Consider the following 14,817-nt stretch of genomic DNA (forward strand, 5'->3'; position numbering starts at 1 on the left):
CTACCAAAGCAGATGGGACAATCTAGTCAAAATGGAGATTTTAGCTTTATGTCTGTGTATTTAAGCAAACAAAACGAATACAAAAAATGTCCACACTTTTTCAGTGGGGTGTGTAGGAATGAATATTGCAAGTTATTCCCAGCATGGTTCTGTGGACATGTAAATTTATCAGAACCTGAAAAACTAAAACTGTTAAAAACAATGCTTTTAAATTTTACATAGAGAGGTTTCTTGCTGTAGGATTGTTCTCAGGAGGAAAATATTTGTGTTTTTTTAAGAGCACTTAATTTGCAGTGTTTGTTTTATTATTTCTCTGAAGCATTTCAAAGCTGCTTCAACTCCCAACAGAATGACAAGCCTGATCATCTAGCCTGTGGTGACATTAATAAAAATACCTCCTTTTTTTTGGTTGGGAGCCATAGTTAAGCATTGACTGATTCTTTCCTGAAATCAGGCCTCTTATTTTTGTTGTTGTTCTTGGAGCCTATAAATTGTAGGCTTCCAAGTCAACCTTCTTTACAGTATATGGAATAAAATTATCCAGTCATGAACAGTGGCAGTACTACTAACAGTGGTGTCTTAAAAGTCTCTGCTAGCTCTGACCATTTTGAGCTGTGCTATAGAACTGTCCTGTGTCCAGCTGCTCTGCCTGGCAGCTGCAGGGAAATTTTCTGGCACTGCTACTGAAAAATCCATCAGCTGGAGATGTTTGGTACTGAAACCAGAGCCTTATGCGTGCAACGCATGTGCTCCAACACTGTCATTTCAATGCAAAGAACATTGATGCTTCAAATGCTTATATCTATCCAAGGGTGTATTAATTATTATTTAGTCTTAGAAAGCTGAGGAGTCAGCCCAAAATCAGAGGGATGAGTGACTCTCATTATCAATTTTGCATGGCAAAGTGAACAGACTTCACACTTTTAGGAGACTTTGGTGTTCTGAGCTAGTCTTGTGAATGCCTCCATGCATGACCAGATCACAACTAGCCACATAAAACATTCTACAGAAAAATAGGTTGAATTGAGATGTACTAAGCTGTGTGTGGTATGTGCTGGACAATTTTGAAGACTGGTTTAGTTGTTCAGCATAACAGAGAAGTCTTATCTTAGGTTGACCTTGGCACATTGGCAGCGGAAATGCTACCTTTACAACCAGACCAATCTAATCCTTGACATCTTTATAATGTATCCTAGTGATGGGTGTAGTAAATGGGTCTCTCCTACCCCACGAGTATTAACCAGGATGAGCTAAAGAGAGCCTTGAGAATTTATATGGAACTTCTCCCTGTTTGGAATGCTCTCAATCCTTGATGAGTTAGTGGCTATGTCTTGTGCAATAAGAAAGGGCTTACCCCAAGGCTGGTTCTGCCTATTATTGCAATTTGCTGCTTACAAGATACAGATGTGATCCTCTTTCCCTCTACGTAGACATTTCACGGCTCCTAACTTTTCCATGCAGCAACACAGAGTTCTGCCAGTGGCCCCATGTCAAGTCTTATGCATCTGATAACCCCCCCCCCCAAAAAAAGTACTTTCTGACCAGCTTCAACTTGCCATTTACAGGCTTGACTCCAGCTGCAGTTGTGTGCTGCTCGTGACTCCCCAGTTCCTAACATGTGGCATTACTCACAGCCTGGGTTAATCATAACCAGACGCCTGAAATTTCAGCCTCCTGAGGGCTGGAGGAATCTGACTTATGTTAGTGTGACTGACTGCGCGCGTGCACACACACACACACACACGAAAACAAAACCCAACCAAAAAGGCTATGACAGTACAGCCACCACATTGGCAACTAGATTACAGCTCTGCCAGGATGACTGGAGGAACCAATAGAATTTCCCCAGACTCTCCTCAGCCCATTGCCATTCACTTCAAACTATACCCCTTAACTTCTTCCAGGTTGCAGTAAGTTGCAGCTTCTTTTCTGCGGGATTGTTTGCTCTGGCCTTCGGATAGATCCCACAGTTTGTCAGTTACTTAAATCAGCTTGCTGAACCACAAGCCCAGGATTGTAACGGCCGCAGTCTGTGTCAGAGTGTTAATTCCTTTTGCCCCTCCCTCTCCAGTAACACGGATGCTGCTGTAACAGGCAATTTAGATTTGAATTGTGGTCTTAGAAAAGCATTTAAGACCCTTTTTTTTTTTTACACCTGGAGGTGGTCATTAGGGTGATAGGTTTCGACAGCAACAGTGGGGACACACCCACACATCTCCCTTGCATGTTTGCTGACTTACTTCTATTCATTAGAAATATCTGGATATGTGTCAGTTGAGCTGAAGAAGTTTCATTTTCTGTAGTGTCCCCTTTTCAAGGAAGGTGACATGCTAGGATAAATGTGCTCTGTCTGGAGAGGCTGAGCTGTTTAATCCTCTGCTCTTGAGTCCCTTCCACTGTTGGCTGATATATCCCGAGTTATTTATGTGTGACCAAGCAACGCCACAGCTTGCTTAGCTGATGTAGTTGTGTGTTTCTGTTAATTCGTACATTTTCTAAAATGCTTTGGATGTTCACAATAGGAAAAAGATAAGAGTGGAGTCCTTCCTCCCTTAATTAATCAGTTAATGCAGTTGAGACTTATAACCTTAATAATATATTGTGTGTGCAAATATCCATGGCTAGCAATATCTGTAGCTCCAGTATTGTGGTTTCAGCAGTGAGTGTACTCATCTGTCAGTTTTCACATACACACATGTCACTCACTACTAACATTCCTGCTTTGCAGGGAATTGGACTAGATGGCTCTTGGGGTCCCTTCCAACTCTACAATTCTTTGATTCTATGATTCTAACAAAATTCGCTTGCTTTCTACATGAAAGTGAGATTTTTGTAGCAACGTAGTCGTGTACAAAGTAATCCTTGGGAAGTGGGCCACGGGGGGGACGGGACGGGACAACAGACGGAACTCAGACCAACGCTCTCCTTTTCAACTCGCTCCCATAGGGTTTGGACTTGAGTCATTTTGAAAGAGTAAGCTCTCGCTCAACTCTCAGCCAGGTCAATCTGTTTGGTAGACTGGTGAGGAGCTAAGTGGCAAAGTGAGGGAACTAGCAAAGAGGCTTATGGGCTGGTTTTTATTTTGGCTATTGAATGTTCGCAGATATTCTGTTATCAGTTATCTGGAAAGAATTTATAAAATTGCACGCTAGCATGCCTTGAGAATACTGAAGGCCGACAACTAATGAGTGAAGGTTGCTTTAACGGAGTGAGCTAATGATAGTCCATTTCCCTCCCCTTTGCTTCCTTACAGGGCACAACTGGCTGATGGCAAGGGGTTGCATCTATTTAGAGAGAACTGAATGAAGGGAATGATTCATGTTTATTCCCTTGTGGACAGTTGAGAGAATGTAGTCTATTCTTTGACTGGTATAATGGGGCAACAACTGAAGAAAAAAATGCAAAATTGCAAAAAAACAAAAAGATTTAAAAAAATCTAATTTTTGAAGAAACGCTTTTAAAGGGGAAACATTAGCAAGATTTTAAGGTAAATAAAGTTGGTTTTATGATGTGGATTTTGATCCTTTCCCCGTTCTTGTTTGGAATCTAACTTCTGGTTAGCTGGGCAGCTGCCCTGAATCTTACTGACTCAGGAGTGGAAAGATTTACTTGACGTGGAAATTGGACTTGTCCTTTGCCTATGAAAATGCAGCTGTTGTCGTGTCTTTTAGCATTTGCGTTTATTGAAAATGGCCTATCCCTCCCCCAACCCAGCCAAAGCGCGGAAAAATAAAAATCCTATATAGAGGCGATTCATGACTTGCTGTCCTTGTAGGGGTATCCCAGGAGACAGGGCTACATGGTCTTGTATAGTTCGTGAAGAAGGTAGCAGTCAGCAAATAAACTGTACCTGGAATACGAGACTCATGTTGGGCCAAATACGTTCACAGGCAGTTGTCTGCATATAAGCTGTTTGCTGGGTTTTGGAGCAGATATTTACATGGGGCTTAACCGTAATCTGTGCCGTTTGCATTGTGTTGACATGATCCCTTTGCTACAGAATTGCTTACAGACTTAAACTATGTTTAAGTCTCCTTTAAACTTGTTGCCTAGCAATTTAAATAAATACTCCTATTACACACCCAATGGATACTATATGGCAGCATGTTATCAGGAAGGTTGGTAGATAACCCTGTTTTATCATTGAGATTGTTTATATATATGTCTTAAGATAAGCAAAACAACATTGCTCTGAGCTGCCATGAACCCTTAACTTACAAATAAAGCAGTAAGAGAAAGGGGAGGGGATGCAAATCTCTCAGCTGCCCAAGGAAGCCAGTAAGGCAGAGCAAATGTGTTGCTGTCCCATGTCTTGCCAGGGTCTTGAAGATTTGGGCCATACATGCACCTTTTAGTCCAAAGGTTGCTATGCCATATTTTGTAGCTAGTCTTAACATACATACTGATGAAGTAATTTGCAGTATGTCAGGGCCTGGGTGGGGGAACTGGGGAGAAGGAAAAAAGAACCCATTATCCATACTTATCCACCCAAACCTCCCTCCTTTGCCTGACTGGCAGCAATTCTTGCTCTCCATAAGTAAGTTGCAAGCCAGGTCCAATCTTTTTTCAGACAGATACATCTGTTCTCTGTTGCTAACGGGACTCTGTAAACAGATCGTTGAAGTTAATTTGGGAGTTAGCATGGAGGATACATGTTAGGAAAAGGTTGTCACTTTTATGTCCTACTTGCTGAGTACACAGAAGCATCTGGCTGGCTGATGCTGGCAATAAAATGTTGAATCAGGTAGGTCTTCAGTCTGACCCAGCAAAACATTTGTGGGTGGGGGGTTGATCCATCATTTGGGCCTAGTTAGCAGTACTAATGCTTCAACGATGCATGTTTTCTCTAAACTGAGGTCCTCTCCTGTCAACCACGTTCACAAGACATGAGCCGAAATCTTTGGGGAGCATAAAACCATCTCCTGTTGTGTAATGATTCCTACTAGAATATTAGTAAATTTAAAAACTTGGCATTTTTGAACCATGTAGATAAAGTTGTGTGAAGGAGCCCAGTGTGCTCCACCACCATGGCATGTAAATCAGTGTTCTTGGAAAGAAGAAGCAGGACTGAGTAGAGAAATCTCTCTTCTCTTCTGAGAGCTAAAAAGGAAGTATATAAGGTTACACTGTGTGGCTTCTTCCCTTTTTTCACGTGCTACCCACAAACTCAATATAAGTGGGACATGCAACAAAATGCCACAAGCTGCATCGAAAGTGGCCTTTCCCCTCACTGTTCCCAGTATATTGAAGAGAAACAGAGGTGAAGCATTTGCTGAAATGAGCTGTTAGTGGATTTGATCTGCACAAGAGGCAAATGACATTTTTGTTATAGGATGTGGCAATCTTTAATTTAATCCACGCATTAGTTGGAATTTTACACCTTTATCTATGGTCTTGTGCTTGTAACATGTGCCAAAATATTAACATGATGTTGGCAATCTAGGCACCCACTGTGTCCCTAGTTGGTGTAGAAAGAAGCCATCTTATTTGCTAATGGGGATTCCTCCCAACCCCTGAACCAGCTCTGGTGGAATTCTATCAATCTTCAGCTGCCCCTTCAATTTAGATGTTTGAAGACTCGACAGGTTTGCTATTAACCTGAAGGCATGGGAGTTGCCAAAGAGATAGATGGCCACATCTTTCTAGGCTGTCTAGGTTTCTTTTTCCTTGAATGAAAGAATATTTTTCCCCCATCCTGCTCAAAAGTAAGATGTAACAGTAGCTTGTGGGGCATTTTAAACAAAACTGAAAACCACCTCCCCAAGCACAACTTTTCTGAGTAAAATTGAGCCCCAAGCAGCTGCTTTTAAGTGTTCCTTTAAAAGAGAGAGATGCAATCATGGCTCTGCCGTGTCATGTCTCTTTTGGCCCTAAGTGAAACAGAGATCTATATCTATTTCCGTACTGTAATCTTTGTCTAATGGTAATAACCATTACTTATTAGAGCCTATAAACCATGTTTTAGTCTTATTTGAAGTGCTTGAGGAGGCAACTCTGAGTAATGATCATTTACTACTTCCACATGCATAAAATATATCACAGTGGTTACGTTCTGTCTAATTGCTGGTTCAAAGCCAATCACTGAGCAACACAAGACCTAGTTTTTGCACTGATTTATAAAGAGTACATAAATATTCTAGGTCTTTGTTTTCTGCATGATGACTTGTGTAGGAAAACCATGTACAAATTGTGCATGTAACTGCACATGTAACATTTTTGCTATCCTTTTCTTTGTGTGAGGCACCAGGCGAAAACATTTTTCTATAGCCAGGCCTTTGGCGGATTGAATATTCTATGGCAGGGGTCAGCAAACTTTTTCAGCAGGGGGCCGGTCCACTGTCCCTCAGACCTTGTGGGGGTCGGGCTATTTTTTTTTTGTTGGGGGGGGGGAAATGACGAATTCCTATGCTCCACAAATAACCCCAGAGATGCATTTTAAATAAAAACACATATTCTACTCATGTAAAAACACGCTGATTCCCGTACTGTCCGCGGGCCAGATTCAGAAAGCGATTGCGCCGGATCCGGCCCCCGGGCCTTAGTTTGCCTACCCATGTTCTATGGCCTTTTAAACGTGTTTGTGGGAAGGGGGTTATTGGTTTGTGTTTGTGTTTTATTATTATATTTTATGTTCTTATCTTGTATTTTTATGTTGTGATCTGCCCTGTGATCTTCAGATAAAGGGTAGTATACAACTTAATAATAGTAATAATAATCTGTTTTCATGTGTGACTGATGGACAGTGCACGGAAAGCTTTTTCATTTTCCTCGTTTGCACTTTCCCTAGCAGAAAATTGCTTATGATGCTGTCCCATGCTGCCTTAGGAGTCTGCCTTGTTTCAACTTGAAGGCCATAGTTTCCAAGTCACAGGAAGTAGAAGTTCTACTTTATTCTGCATCAGTCAGACGTCCTCTGGAGTACTGTATCCAGTTCTGGGCCCTGCACTTTAAAAATGGGATATTTCAATTAGGAATAGGTTCAGGAAATGGCAACAAAGATATTCAGGGGTGTGGAAAGCAAGTCCTATAAGGAAATGTTTAAGGAACTGGGCATGTTTTGTCTTGAGAAGGCTATGGGGTGGGGCTTTGGAAGACCCAAAGGGTTATCACATAGAATAGGTGCCCCAGTTCTAATGGGCTTAAGCCAGGCATGGCCAAACTTGGCCCTCCAGCTGTTTTGGGACTACACTTCCCATCATCCCTGACCACTGGTTCTGTTAGCTAGGGATGATGGGAGTTGTAGTCCTAAAACAGCTGGAAGGCCAAGTTTGGCCATGCCTGGGCTTAAGCTACAGGAGCCGTTCAGTAGTGGAACCAGTTGTCTAGGGGGCTGGTGGGCTGCCCCTCACTCAAGGTCTTCAAGCAGAGGTTGGATAACTATTGTAGTTCTGGATTTCCTGTGTCAATATAGGATGAACCTATTTTCTTCTGGAATTAGAAGTCTTGGTGCTAGAGGTGGCGAGCTGACCTGTTGCATTATTGTAACTGAAAGCAATTTTGGTGTGCTATATCCAGCTCTCTCCCAAAGAACTATGTGGTCTGATAGACACAGCCTCTTCATCTTTGCAGAAAATGCTCTTAAAACTACAGTTTTCTTGCTGTTAATAATTACAAATAAGAAACATAAGGCCACTTTTAATACCGCTTGCAGTCATTTTTGCGGTTTAAGGGAACAGCACCCCACATGCATTTATTTCTACTCAGAGCTGAGGGAATGAAAACCGAATGTTTTCCTTTTCAGGCAAGTTGGGAACCTTTTCCAAACACAGAGCTGTATTCCCTCATGGGAAGCTTTCTGGGGGCCAGAGGCAAAAGTGGGTGGAGCAGTGGTCATTTATTCACTACATTTATATCTCACCTTTCCTAAATCTGTCTACTCCGAGTAAAAGTCAGTTGAATACAATCCATTATAACCTGTCACTGCAGCTGTCTTTGATTTTATATGCTCTCTTGGATGGGTGGATCTTGGTATTTTAAACTCTTTAAAAACACGCTTATAAATACCTTTGCAACCCTGCTAGAAGCAGTTTTTGTCTTTTGGGAAAGACAAAACATCTAACATTTTTGGTTCCTTCTTCTTTGGCCAAATAGCAGTCACAAGCTTTTATTTTACTCAATTGCCCACATAATAATTTGAATTGCTCTATCTGCACAGCTTCCTAATAAAAGCATTTAGCAATTAAGTTAATATTTTATTAGCTGCCCCAAGAGTTACTGTTCCATGTAAGCACATAAATTGTAAAATAAACTAAATAAATATGTTATGTAAATGTAGGATGTTTTATATTAGAGTGAGAGAACAGTGTGTGAAAGACTCGCTCACCTGCCCTATAGGTCCCATCATTCTTGACCATTGTTTATGCTGGCTGGGGCTGATGGGAATTGTAGCCCAACAGCCTTTGGTGGGCCATAGGTTTCTACCCTTGTCCTAAAATGAGGTGAAGTGTATGTAACTGACAATGAATACTCATCTTACTCTTCAAAGCAATAGCATGAAGCTCTTAGATTCAGTTCTGCACTAAGTGTGTTTCTGGACCTAATTCATGAAGTGGCTTTGCATTATCTTTATCATGCTGCCTGGAGTGCCCCATGAGATCTTTAGCACACTACAGCCTATGTGCAGTGCTACAGCAGCTGCAGTTGGGTGTACAGGCTGACAGTGACTGTGTACACACAACGCCTATTCATTTCAACACTAATTATACTTAAGCAAAATTACCTACCATGGTTGTCATTGCAAAATACGTGCTTATGAAACAATAATAATAATACGGTGGTACCTCGAGTTACATACGCTTCAGGTTACAGACTCCGCTAACCCAGAAATAGTGCCTCGGGTTAAGAACTTTGCTTCAGGATGAGAACAGAAATCGTGCTCCGGTGGCGCAGCAGCAGCAGCAGGAGGCCCCATTAGCTAAAGTGGTGCTTCAGGTTAAGAACAGACCTCCGGAACAAATTATGTGCTCAACCTGAGGTACCACTGTAATAATTAATTTATTATTTATACCCCACCCATCTGCCTGGGTTTCCGCAGCTGCTCTGGGGCGGCTTCCAACAAAATATTAAAATACAATAGTCCTTCAGATATGAAAAGCTTCCCTAAAAAGCTTCCCTAAAATATATGACCTCTTCAAGTTAAAAAATATATAAAGGATTAATGGTTCTCCAGTCTTGGCTGTAAACAGCAGGCATGGTCTGACACACTGTCTCCAGTAGTTCTGCTTTTGGTTTCTTTGTAACCCCTATGGTGCTATAGAGAAGGGCCTAAAACCACAATGGATTAATTCTTAAGGAAAGCTTGAAAGCTGAAACATTATCTTGTACACCCCTTAATCTGGGCCCAGTCCCCTACACACATTCATTTTCTCCCCAAAGTTCTGCCTTTCACTCAATCCCCATCAGAAGTGTTCTGAAAAACCTAAACTTAACAATGTTAAGTTCGCACTGAGATCCAGTTTTATAAGCAAATGATAAACTGCCCCCTTTCCTACCTTCATGTAAGAGACTCATGAGAACATATCTCATCAGTGTTTGTTCAAAATACTTGTATACCACCCTTCATCCTGTAGATTCCATAGATTAGCTTACTTTATTCCTGTACAATCAGACTGGATGAGATGCTAGAAAAATAGGGTCCCTAGCACCGGAGAGAAGGTGCTTCCTTTGTGAATTAGACACATGTAGAGCAAAGGAATCTCTAGAGGCCAAGTCACCAGAATTTGCTGTAAGGCAGGGTTGGGTTGGGTTAGGTCTGTTGAGGGCAGTGGACATAGGTAGAGCCAAAATGGTGCAGGGCACCTCCTTTGCTATTGAACACTTCCTCCCTCTAGCTTTCCTCATTTCTTCCCTCCTTGTCACCCACATGAAATTACTGATCGCCCTCCGTCGGGTTGCACGATGTAGACTGTGACAAAAGAACATTTGAGGAGGGGGAAATAACACTCCCCTCGTCATGGCTGGAAAGAATTACTTGCTTACTACTGTTCCTCTTGTGATCAGATCTTCTAGAGTATTAACAGTGACTCCCAAAATCCATTTGACTGCAAGCTCTGCTTGCTGCAACATTTGTAAATGCCTTTCCAAAAGCAGTTCATTCTCTGCTTCCACTTGGGTCTGTGGCTTCTTCTAAAAGGTGGTGCATGTGGGAGAAGTGGAGCATTTCACCAGAGAGTGGGAGGAACACTGCGCTCAGGATGTATGTGGTGAAGAGGCTGTGTTTTCATTATGAGTGAAAGCTTAACCACATTCTATAAACACATCTCGAAGGGAGCTGTGGGGGTATTCTAATTTAACAAATTAAAGGCACTTTTAAGCGGAGACCACCAAAGGTAAAAAGCATCTGATATCTAAGGAAACGGCAGCCTTCAGAGAAGGACAAAAATGATAGTGGAGAAATTCAACTGCCATGCTGCTCATTTATGAATGTTCCTCCCTTTGCTCAGGGCCAGGCTGCATGTTACAGGGGCCTTGGCATTTGCATCTCTATGGCAGGCACTGCTGTAAGCACTTTCCACTTGTAGTGATTTGTGTCATCACTTTTCTGCTGGCAGGCTAGAAACGCATCACATTATTACTTCAGTTCATAAGGCAAGTGCCTCAACTTGTGAGACCCAATGTGGGACCTTGTTAACTTCACAGGCTGGAGTTTCTCTTTGAAACTGGGATTGCCGGGCTCCAGTCCTGTTTGCTACAGCTGCTCCGCTGCTCCCAAGAATTTTCTTGCATCAAAGATATATGACAATATATCATTAATTATAGTATTGTACTTATTTTGATGATTCTGGAATACCGCTTGTATGTACTACATGCCTTGTAATAGCGGGTACATTGTGACTAATACAATCCGTTGTACTTTGCTTGCCATGTATTGTCTTTGTATGCTGGCCTGGACCCGGTTTTTCTATTTGTGTCTGTTGTTATACAGCGGGTTCCTTATTTTTGTGCTCAGTTGTCACCCTGGCAACCTCAGATTAGAAGGCCCAATCTTTTTGCAGGCCTACTCTGAAGGAAGCCCCATGGGTCTTAAAGCATTACTGTTGAAGTACACAAATACTTTTTTTAGTACAACAAAGCAGTGTAGCTATTATTTTACTGGAAGGCAAGTGTATTTACACATGCCCTACCAGTTTGTTCTGGGATTGTGGGAATGGGTTTTCTCATCTCCAAACCTAGGGAATAGGTTGCTCTATTCATGTTGGGGCACTTACTGCTTGAAGTGGTGTCCATCCTGAAACTTCAGTCTGTTGGTTTAATGAATAAATGGCAGGGGGCAGGGAGAAGCAAAACGGGTGACTTAATGGAGGCTACAGGACTGTTTGTTGTTGTGTCAAAATGGGCACATAACTAGAACTAGTTAGCTGTCTTTATGACTTGAAGCTGCCAGATCACTTGTGTAAACAATAATAGAAGGAGAAAAGGGCTGCCAATTAATGAATTGGTTGCGTGCATGTCAGCCTCCATGCATAAGTGGGTGTTTGTTTCATAGAATGCAGGGAGGGAGCGGCTGCCGTTGCTCTTTGTGATGACAAGGTAGGGGCCAGCCAAGCTCAAGCTCTTTATCTAAATTCAGAGAAGGAAGCAGTTAACCTGTCCTATCAGCTAACAGGCATGTAAAATGAAAGTATGCATGTGCAACAAACAGCAGCAGCTGCTGCTCTTAAAGGGAAATTGTCAGTTATTTGAAGTGACAGTGTTTGGTGTAGACGGCTCTGGAAGGCTCTTGTTGGCATTTGTCTGTCTCAAGAGATAATGGGGTGTGCCTCTGGGGGTGAAGTCAAAACTGCTGGAGAATCACAGCACCTGCTGTGACTGCAGAGACCAGTAATTGCATTAGCAGCAACAAAGTGATTTCTCTGGGGCTGCCCAGATAACAAGACACCCTCTGTCAGCCTCGCTGATGTGGTCCAAAGGAAAGGAGAGCAATACATTTGGCACCAGCATGGCTGTGGGAGTTGCTGGAAGGGGGCATACAAGACACCATCCAACCGTCTTAGGGATTCCACTCCAGATTTGTGTAGGGTTTACTCCTTAGCCTTCTGAAGATGTCCCGCAAGGCAGTGGGTATGGATTTCTACTCAGGGTTTACTCCGTCTCCCAAATGAGTATAGTCATAAGGCAGTGGAGGTTTAGGATCAGTTTCCTTCTCCTCAATTGGCTACCTTCCCAGGTTGACAGGCTCCATCTGCCCCTCACTTCCCTCTACAGTACATGCAGAAACTGCTTCTTGGCTGTATAGAGTTACTAGTTCTTAGCCAGCTGCTTCATACAGCACTTGAGATTGACTGAGGTGCTTATACAACTTGAAAACCCACTGATCTGAACTGTCACCAGCAGAAGAGGTGGGCATTTGGATCCTTTTTTTCTTTTGGACTAGTACATCAGCTGCTTTTATTGTTGGTAGAATGAACAGCCCAACCTGTGCCTCCTGTCTCATTGCAGCCTAGCTCCACATCTTAAATAGCTGTGGCCCAAGTAGCTACTTTCCTAAAGTCCATGAATAAACATTAAATCCGAGTTTCCTGTTTTGCCATCTCAGCCTAGTTTTGTAGATACATTTCTGTTTTGGGGACAGCATTTTAATCATCAGTTCAGTTTTGACAGCTTGGCAAATAGCACGAAATCCTGCCACCTAGATTTGTGTCCCGGGCCCTCAAATCTCTTTGCTTATGGACCACAATCTTCTAAGGGACTGTCTTAGGTCCCACCTTCTCTCCCACTCATAACCACATATACCACCTTCCCTCTTATGTGTATAATGTTCCTCTGCCAACTACAGCAATTGCTTGCGTGTGGAAAAACCTTATTAGCAAAGGAATGCATTTTTCAATGTCTTCAGTGGAATTCCTAAGCTGGAAAGAAGGAAGTATGCCAGCTCTGTACTGCCAGCCTGCTCTTTTTAGACCACCAGCATGACTGCTGTCTCAAGTTCTCACTGGGACTAAATGATTTACATTGCTGTAGAAGTTAGTCTCAAAAACAAGCCTTGAGGAAACACAGCATTAGCCTTGTAAACTGTACTGTGTAATTTTGCTATGTTGGACTTCAGCAGCAGGAATTACCTACCTTTGCTGTTGATAGTGAACACACATGTATACATTTTTGAAAAATATGCCTGCAGACTGTCTTAGAAACTTCAGTTTTCTGTCAACAAAACATAGCTGGAATACAACTTCGGTCTGTGGAAAAACCTTTATCTGGTTTTCTAAACATTGCTCCATGCAGCTTTAAACTTCAGCTTTTTTTTTTAACCACCAGAATGAAAGATTTGGATGCCAAAACTATGATGTAATAGCTGCTTTGAAAAACCGATTAGGCATTCCCCAAATATTTAACTTTGGAAAGTAGCACCTACTGCTCACATAGAGCATGCTCTGTGTATATATTCATTTACACAACCATAATGGTTCTAACAGGTACAAGGAATGGTTGAAATTGTCTGTGGGAGTGCTAGCCACAACCTGCATCCCATCAAGTCCAGTTACTGCCTGTTTTAGAAAAGGTTATGCCTTTGTTACAGGTCAGACTGTGGATTATCCAAAGCTTGATCTAGTCCGGTTTCATGAATTTGTTTTATTTTGAGTTTCTGCAGCATGAGGCAGTAGATAAGGTACTTGGCTAAGCGCAGCCTCCTGTCGGTATTGTGGCTCATAACATCAAGCAGGGAGGAATTGACCAGTTGAATCCAGGGTGTAGTTCTGCAGGTGTCATCAGTGTGGTGTCCTTCAGATGTCCTCTACTTAACTCCCATCAACTGCAGCCAGCCTTGCCAGTGGTCAGGAGTGATGGGAAGACACCTCGGCGCTTCTCCTCACCACCATCATCAACAGCTACAGCTGCTGCTCCTCTTCCACCTTACTACCATCTGCTTGCTTGCAAAACAGGGAGCCAAAAAGGAAGCAGGCAGTGGCATTTGCTCCTCTGTTCTCTGGGCCAGAGCAAGAGGCAAGTGAACAGAAGGAGCAGGTCCACAGAGCTCTTGGCAAGGGGCTCCTTGCTAGACTATAGCCCATGGTAGATGCTAACCTGTGATGGCTCTGGAAATAATGAATTGGTGTCTGGCATTAGTAATGGACTGTAAGGGATAAAAAACAAAACTCATTTCAGATCAGAAGGATATACTATTGATCCCAGTGCTGATGGACCATTTGTCTGCCTGGGAAAATGATTTGAGCAGTCTGAGTTTGGGGATAAACTTGAGCGGCTTTGTCATACTAGCTGAGGCTGGTGTGCCAGCCGTGACTTGTCTCAGACAGACAGCTTGGCCATTGTTATCTATGCTCCAGTAACCTCCATTTTTGATGAATGCATTGTAAGTGGAGTTGCTTTCTAAGACTATAGAAACTTCTGTTAGTTCAAATTCAGCTGCTCTGTTGCTGACTGACAGCAGGCAATGGTAAGGTAATGCAAGTTCTTAAACAAGTGTACTGGCTCCCAGTGTATTTCTACCCACACCTTAGGAGGGCCGATTCTTGCCCTCAGCATCTCTGAGATCTTGCTTGGAGGCTTTCCTGAAGGAGTCTTGGCCATCAGAGATGAGGCAGTGGTGATTTGAGGGGCAAGGGGACTTCTCAATGGAGGCACTGTGGTTGTGGAATTTTCTCTGGAGAGAGCATTAGCTTGTACCAACTCTACCACTTTGGCAGTAGACAAATAACTTTTTTATTTTTCCAAGCCTTTTAACTCCATTTCACCTGTATGGGTTTATGCTGGGGGTTTAGGCCATTCATTTTATTCTGTATTTTACTTTGTATTTTTATTTGTAATCCACCTTGAACATTTTTATTGAAGGGAAAGTATACAAATTATTTAAATATGAAT

The 14,817-nt window shown here is 42.5% G+C and overlaps 1 protein-coding gene across 2 annotated transcripts in view; it reads left to right on the forward strand.

Moving 5' to 3' along the window:
- Positions 1-14,817, forward strand: part of PLPP1 (phospholipid phosphatase 1) — a 91,069-nt gene that overhangs the window by 71,137 nt on the left and 5,115 nt on the right. The gene's annotated exons all lie outside the window — the stretch shown is intronic.

The sequence above is a fragment of the Podarcis muralis genome, chromosome 11, assembly GCF_964188315.1.
Source record: "Podarcis muralis chromosome 11, rPodMur119.hap1.1, whole genome shotgun sequence".
Taxonomy (NCBI): domain Eukaryota; kingdom Metazoa; phylum Chordata; class Lepidosauria; order Squamata; family Lacertidae; genus Podarcis; species Podarcis muralis.